The sequence below is a fragment of the Megalobrama amblycephala genome, linkage group LG24, assembly GCF_018812025.1.
Source record: "Megalobrama amblycephala isolate DHTTF-2021 linkage group LG24, ASM1881202v1, whole genome shotgun sequence".
NCBI lineage: Eukaryota > Metazoa > Chordata > Actinopteri > Cypriniformes > Xenocyprididae > Megalobrama > Megalobrama amblycephala.
Window position 1 is genome coordinate 17,566,543 of NC_063067.1, and position 8,215 is coordinate 17,574,757.

The 8,215-nt window shown below is 36.8% G+C and overlaps 1 protein-coding gene across 1 annotated transcript in view; it reads left to right on the top strand.

Annotated features, from left to right (window-relative positions):
• The window catches only part of lg24h1orf127 (linkage group 24 C1orf127 homolog), a 76,994-nt gene extending 68,999 nt beyond the window's left edge, over positions 1–7,995 (top strand). The window contains exons 14-15 of the transcript XR_007182968.1: positions 2,158–2,218; positions 6,328–7,995. The gene's annotated coding sequence lies outside the window, so the exon portion shown is untranslated. The remainder of the gene's footprint in view (positions 1–2,157; positions 2,219–6,327) is intronic.
• Positions 7,996–8,215: the final 220 nt, after the last annotated feature.

Here is an 8,215-nt window from a genome sequence, read left to right on the forward strand (position 1 = left end):
GAACTGAATAAAAAGTCCCATATAATTCAAGTGCAGTTCAGCTCAGATCAATACCACAGTGCAGTGACAGAGGCGGATATGAAATCCACTCCATGTTTTCCTCCTCACTTACTGTGCTAACTGAGATATTCAATTAAGGATTCCTCTTCCCACTCTGAAGCGGCTCTCCAGGGCAGATCTTCCGAGCGACCCGCCCTATGTTAGAAATAGGAAAATCCAATAATAACAACACAAGAAAAAAAAAAAAAATGAAAAAAATGAGGCAACTTTGATCACGCATGCTCCCTTGTAATCCACCTTATGCACAACATTTGTTCTAAGTTGGAAAGTCGCGGAAAAGCCAGGAAGTGTCGATACAGGTAAGACTTTTGTTTTTGGATGAGCTACATCTCACTAGTCAAATGTAACTATCTGTTTATGACTCCAGTGAGTTTAATATGATCAGATATTTGTGATAGAATAGATCGCTTGTGTGTAATTCAGTGAGTGCGTTTATAATAGTCTAAAAAGCTTGTGTTTTGGACAGAACGCGTCACTTAGTGCAGAACGTGAGAACTGAAACTCTGCGCACCTACAATCACCTACATGCGGGACAGACGCGGACCGGTTCAGGGAAACCGTGCGGTGTTTTGTATACGTTAGTCTAAAAGTAGTTTCACAACTTTTTGATCGCCTCCGATAACGCGTGACTTGCCCGTCCTTACCTGTCCGCTCGATCTACAGTTATTAATGCTTTAGAAATGCATCTCTTATGTCTCTGCACACAAACCGAATAATAAAGATATGTACAGTAAGTCGTAGTGCTTTTTTTTTTTTTCCTTTGAATGTCATTCTACGGAATATAAATATCAGTGTAAGACGAAAGACAGTTTGACATTGGAGGTTTTATGAAAGCTTTAAATACCCACAGCGTGATCGGGCACCTAACAGGTGTAAGCCACGCGAGTGCAAAGTGAAAGCATGGAAGTATGTACGTGTGTTTGTATACAGGATTTCTATCAGTCATTTTTCGTGCCACCTCACATTTTTTTTGTGATATATTTGGGTTATGTAAATCTACAATAAAGTGATAAATAATGCCAGTACTTTATGACGGTTTATAGTCCATTTAGTTTTGCTGATACTGATAGTACTGTACGAACTGTTGTTATGGTTACCTCCATACATAGGCGAACGTAACTTTTTAATTTAGCATTAACCTATAGTGTAACTTTTGCTTTTGGTGAAACTTTTGATTAATCTGGGGGGGAAAAAAACTAACTTTTTGTTTTGGATTCCTTTGGAGGGGTTCAAATCTTAAATGTTGCATTTGCATAACGAAACGACACGTTTACATTAAGTTAATTTTATATATATATATATATATATATATATAATCAAGTCATTATAATGCTCTCAGTTCCATACTCTTAATCATAAATGAATTGTTAGATATTTTTATTCTGAGCAATATGTTGCATTGCATCTTATGAAGTCAATAGGTCACTAGAGGACAAGGTAGAAGGTCACTCGCTTTCTGTTTCAACTGTTTATTCAGTTTGTCTCTGACATTTGTCAAAATGAACTTCTTATAACACTATACAACTTCTTATAACACTGATCATTTTACACGTATTGCTTAAATTACTATAGCAATAACAATAACTATATGTAATAGAAAGCATCTCCACAATAATTGTGCATTAAGTACATAATTAGTATTACTCAGCTTTTTAAATACACAGTTTAATGAAGACTAATTTAATGTGTGATCCAGTAATTTATTCAAAGAAACACTATCACTATATCATTATTATACAGTATTTCAAAATGATTTCATAGCATTTGCCACCCTTCCATTTGGATTTACTGACTAATAATACAGTTAGTGTCATCTAACTTTTTTTTTTTTTTGTGGCGTTAGTTTGCAAGGTGCATTTCCTTTCATTTTGTGTGTTTGTGTTGTGTCTGAAAGCAATAGCGTGTAAAAAGATCACTGCCACTTTAAACCCCAGAGTTTGCATATTCTCGCTGGATCTTTCTGCTTTGCTAATTATTGTGTTGTTTTCTGAGCAAATATGTCATATCCATGGCGACCAGGCAGGTTTATTGTCTTTCTCATGCAATGGTTCACATAAGTAATTAATTACTCTTTTTTTTCTCCCTCCCTGTCTCCAGTAAGCCAATCAGTTGAGGGGAAGCATCTCGTGTTTAAAATGCCTGTGATATCCAAGAGAAGGTAAACAGAAACCTTAATGTTTAGAATGTAAGTGTTTTTGTGCCCTGAGCATTTCGTGTGTAATGTGTGCCCACTGTCTGTGGTGTGCGTTTGCTTATCATACATTATGGTTTTGATTGTTATGAAAAATTATACATATTTAATAAGTAATTATGTGTGAGGACAGCCTTTTTGTGTGTCTGGGTCTCATTCAAATGACGAGCCTTTGTGTCTAATCAATAGAATAATGAATGAATTCAGTGTATTATAAAAAGCCTAAAAAGTCAAATTATTAAAGCTTTTTGAAATCCTTTGAATACATTCGAAACCTTCACAGGTTGCTTGTAATTGGTTATTAATGTGGGAGTTGTTAGGGACAGGCTTTGCTTGGGGCCCCGTCCCACAGTGTTGATCTGCAACGTGTCTGTGGAATGTGGTGGCATGTGGCTCGTGCCCGGAGACGCGCTTCCATCTGGACAGCCATCCAGCTCGAACCGTTTTACAGGTGTTGATCGGTCTCGGGGTCCATCTGCCTTGAATATTCCCTTCCTCACCTCTCCATCTCCATCTCTGCTGTTTGTACTTTAAGAGGTTGTGTTTGATTTGCTCTAAAAGTATTGAAAGTTCATAAATGGTGGTTTTTGATAAATAATGCTTGCTACCATTGTTGGGGAAAGTTACTAAAAGTAATGCATTACAATATTGTGTTACTCCCTAAAAAAAGTAACTAAATGTGTTACTTAGTTACTTTTTATGGAAAGTAATGCATTACGTTACTTTTGTGTTATGTCTCATCTTGGCTGTTTGTTTATTTGTCTGTTTTTATAACAACAAAAAAGTTATTTTTGGCAAACGTAAAGGCCCTTTCACACCAAAAGTTGAAGGAAATGCAAATTTATGCCTGTACAGTAAAGGGCACAGTTCAGACAAACGGCTATGTTATTCTGGAATACAGAAGAATAGGATGCAGGAGAAGTAAATTAATAAATGTATGCATACATTTAGTCTAGAACTAGTCTAGAATAACCATCATGTTTACACAGCGTACACAACGCCTCTGCACTTAGTCTGTGTCCACCAAAGCGTTTTTTTCCAGCGGCTAGCGTACTTTTCTAATTGTTTTCAATGGGAGCACCACGTTTTTTTAAAGCATCTTTAGAACGCTCAGTGTTTTTTACTAGTTGCCTCGAGTTGAAGAATGTTCAACTTTGAGTAAAATTCTGCGTTCATCACTGTCACTTTTTAGCCAGTCATCCAATCAGTGTGGAGGAGGGGCGGGACAAATACAACACCGACCAACTGTCACAACATTCTTGCTGTACAATTACATCAGAACATACATAGCAAGTACTCTACATTGTGTCAATGTTTGTAGTCTGAAGCAAATTATCTGCCAAATCCTGTTACAAGTAACAGTGTCGCGGATATTCCATATCATAGCAACAAAGCGTCTTAACTGAAAAAAAAAGAAAGAAAACGAAAGCGCTTACAGATAGGTGTTTTCAGCAGAGCGCCTAGCATTTTCAGCTGGCTAAAAACACTTTGGTCGAGTGGACACGTGACCTTACTCCCAATTTCTCTCAAAATGGAGAAATTCTCTCCGTCTCAATAGGGCGATATATCGCATGAGATTGTCACGCGCATTTTGTCAGTAAAGCCGGTTCCCTGATTACCGCTAAATCGCCATCACCTGCTTTCAAATGGAGCGGCATTTAATAGACAGAGCCGTAGTTCACTGACAAGCCACGCAATATCACGTTCATTATCGAAGGCGATTAATCTGCGATATGAACGCGATATTGCGTGGATTGTCAGTGATCTGCGGTTCTGTCTATTAAATGCCGCTCCATTTGAAAGCAGGTGATGGCGATTTAGCGGTAATCAGGGAACCGGCTTTACTGACGAAATGCGCGTGACAATCTCATGCGATATATCGTGCAGCCCTACGTCTCAACTTGCGTTACTTATTTAAAAAAGTAACTCAGATATTTTGTTGTAAATTTAAAAGTAATGCGTTACTTTACTAGTTACTTGAAAAAAGTAATCTAGTTATGTAACTCAAGTTACTTGTAAATCGCTACCCCAAAAACTGCTTGCTAGTAAAGTAGTGGCGAAAGCCTTTTCATTTTTGTGATGTTTCTTTAATTTGCTTCAGTCAAAATCAAGGATATATTTGAGGTTTCACTGATTTACTGCAAGTGTCAAGGAGCTGGTGCTACCTAAGACCTGTTTTCTTTGTTGCTCTGACCTTGGCTTTGAACCCGTAACCCTTGTGTTCAAATGTACATTCATGATTCTGCGCTATGCTTGACAGCTCTCGAGATGTAATGTAATTGCTTTTTTTTTTTTTTTTTTTTTTTTTTACACCACCACTTTGTAAATTGCCCGCTGTAATGATTTGGTATGTGTATTCACACTATTGTGAACCTTGTAAAATCTTCCGTTCTCAACATGCAGGCGTGCATAGGCCACATGTTTGTTTAATAGTCATTATTATTTTTGTTTTAGTGCACTGGAAATGTCCTCTTTGCATGCTTGATCAACCAGTGGGGAAATCTAATATAATTGAGGTTCAAGGTGAATTGCATCCTGAGCATTTCCCCTTGACAGAAAGAGCATGCATATACTTGAGCAAAAATAAACAAATCACACTGACAACAGTAATATAGGCTTGATTTTGAAGGCATGGAATAAGTATCGATTTAAGCCTTCACTTCATAGATGAAAATGGCCTTTTTGGTAATTTGTCCTGGGTCCTTTCAATGCAGGAGGAGGCGAGTGAGAGAAACGGTTCAGGGGTGGGGGGTGAGTAAGTGAGAGAGAGAAAGAGAGCTAACAAGACAGAGAAAGGGACATACTGCCCCTTTCCGAGCTCATTATCATTCTTAATAAGTCTTAAGGAAAGAAGGAGCAGTGAGTGTAAATGCAAGGTAATCCTAACACTGGCCAAGGTTACTGGGGACAAAGGCACATGCACACCCCTCCCTGCTGGTTGCACTGGGACACAGAATGAGCCGTACCCCCAGCAGCAGTTACAGAGCCCTGCTAGGTGTTAGAAGTGCATGAACTGATGCTTTCTACACTGTAAAAATGTTTTGTCTGCTAACTTGGGCTTTAGGTGTGAACCATTAAAGGAACTAAAAAAAGATTATATTATATTATATTATATTATATTATATGGTTTAATTACACTGAATCATCCTGACTACGTTGGGTTATATAAGTGATGTGCAATGTATGTATGTGCAAACTTGATAATATTGCAATCAGGGTCAGAACTAAAAATACCACTGAAAGTGACAAAAATGCCACAGAAATTCCCTGTGAGTATTTTTTTTATGTAATTTTATGTAAAAAAAAAAAAAAAAAATTTAGTTAATTATTCTAATGTATTTTAATTAATTGATTAATTAAGGCATGTTACCTTAGATTATAGCACTTGCAAAAAAGTGACTTTATAAATGTGATTTATATTATTTATACAAATATTGCAACTTTATCATTGAGGTATTTTCTGATGCTGATTGCAATCCAACATATATGGGTGATAAAAAAAAAAATACTGAAATCATTCCAAATCTCAAATATGCACCTTTTGATTAAATATTATTCAGATCATGTTGAATTAATGTTTTATTTCACATAAGAGCAGGTTGTTAATGCTGCACTCCGCAGTATTAAACCAGCACTTATGTTTGCAGTGTGTACTTGTTTGCTGTCAGGTATTTATTACAGTTCTGAGAGGATTAAATGATTGCATGGACAAAGCTGTGTTTAGCTTACTGGTGAGTTTAGTGCATCATCTGGCTGTCTTGTTTTGAATGCTCCTGGTTTGGAGGTCTCCCTGATCTATTTGTTGGCCTATTTCATGCCCTTATACACATCATGCACTGCATAAATATCATAATGAATAGTATAAAAGCAGGTGTTGATTGACTGCAATGCTCAGTGTGAATATGCAGCAGCTAAATGAACAAACGCAACACAGTCAGATCTGTTAACCAGAGCTGCTGGCCTTTGTCTGTTTCTCAGTCATGTTATCCCAGCTTCCCTCTGTCACTTAAAGATGATTTACCCCCAAACAGATGTTCTGAGTCTCACCGTTTGTTCTATTTTCTGCCCTTTCAAAGGTTATGAATGAAATGCAAAGCCTCAGCAGCAGTGCCCTCAGCCCGTAATTGTTTGTGCCACTGTTATTTTCTGGCTCGGAGATGGAAAATGTTGAGAAAGCAGAGCGCTGAACCTCTGGGAGCGCCTCGGCTTTGCGCTGGTTGGCGATACGGCGTCGGTCCAGTCCTGTCGGAGCTTCTTTCCTGTTTCAGCGCTCCCTGTAGTCTCAACCCCTCCCTGGTCCTGGTTGGGGTTTGTATGGCAACCTGCTCTCATCGCCCCCTGGGGCAGCCTGGGAGGCAGAGAGCCATCGCCATGGTGATCAGAGCACAGAACCTCCGCAAAGCAGTCCATTGTGACTGGTGCGCGTTGAGGTGAGAGGAACAAAATGTCACAGCAACAGGTTTTTTTCTTTTTGTTGTTTTTGCCTTTAATGCCCATAGGGGTTTGTTTAGCCTTTGATTCATCTGTGCTGCCGTCTGCTAAACGAGTTGTTTGTGATATCTGTTAATTGCCTCTTTTAAGTCATCCGTTTTGGAGCACGGTAGAAGGCAGCGGGAGAAAGTGAAAACAAATGAAAACTGAGTTCAACAATCTAGAGGGATGGCAGAAGTGTATTATCATGAGATGGTTATCACTCTGTTAGAATGATTTTTTTTTTTACTAAACTTTTTTATTGTATATTAATTTTTTTTTTGTCTCAGTCAATAAAAATATCCTCAAGTATTCAGGGGTATTAGTCTAGTATGAATCTTAGATCATAAGTGAATTCCCTGCGCTTAGAGTGAGATTCTAGTAAATCTACAGATTGATTAATTTTACTTGAACTCCCCACTTTAATCTTCTTCTGAATGGGTGTTGAAAAAAGTCTTTTTTTCTTTTCTTTTTGCACTGAGCATATGAGATCGGTTGTTCTCCACTAGGGGCAGCAAGAACAAATTAAATCCTGCTTTAGGCTGATGCTGAGAGCCCCTCGCAGAACAGTAAAGTCTTTCAATTACTGAAGAGAAAAAAGCTCAAACTTATTTTGTAAAACCTAAAGTACCACTGAGATTTACCTCAAGCTGAACCGATCCAAGACTTATGCAAAATACAATGTAAATCTCTTCTTATTTAAAGGGATAGTCTGCCAAAAATGAAACCTCTGTCATCATTTACTCATTATTTACAAGTGATTAAGTTTGGAACGACATGAGGGTGAGTAATTGATGACAGAAGTTTCATTTTTGGGTGAACTAACCCTTTGATACCGATTTTTGCAGTGGTATGAAAAACTGGAGGTCATGGCTCACTTTGTGACCCATGGAAATAGAAAACATGCAGAATAACCTAACATATTTCTGTGTAGTATTTTTTTAAAAAGTATTTAAAAAATCTTAATGTTTTCCATTAAAAAACGTGGGTGAGGGTGAGTAAATAATGACAGGTATTAATAGTGGTTGTAATAATATAATATAATATAATATAATATAATATAATATAATAATTTTTGTACAAATAAAGTATTTCAAAATAAATTAATAATCTATCTATCTATCCATCTATCCATCTATAATTACTCAAGAGAAAAATGCTCACTTATTTTGTAAAACCTAAAGTACCATTGAGATTTACCTCAAGATGAACTGATATTGATACTAAGATGATACTAAGACTAATGCAAAGTACAATGTAAATCTATATTTGTAAATGTAACAATGTAAATGTATATATATGTGTATATATATATATATATATATATATATATATATATATATATATATATATATATATTTTTTTTTTTTTTTTTTTTTAAATTTCTTTATATTTTTGGGTTGTTGCACTTAAAATAACTTGGAATGACTCGGAAATATGAGGGGCACGTGCTCTAAGTGCTTCTGCACTCTTGTTAAAGAAGATGTTTCTTCA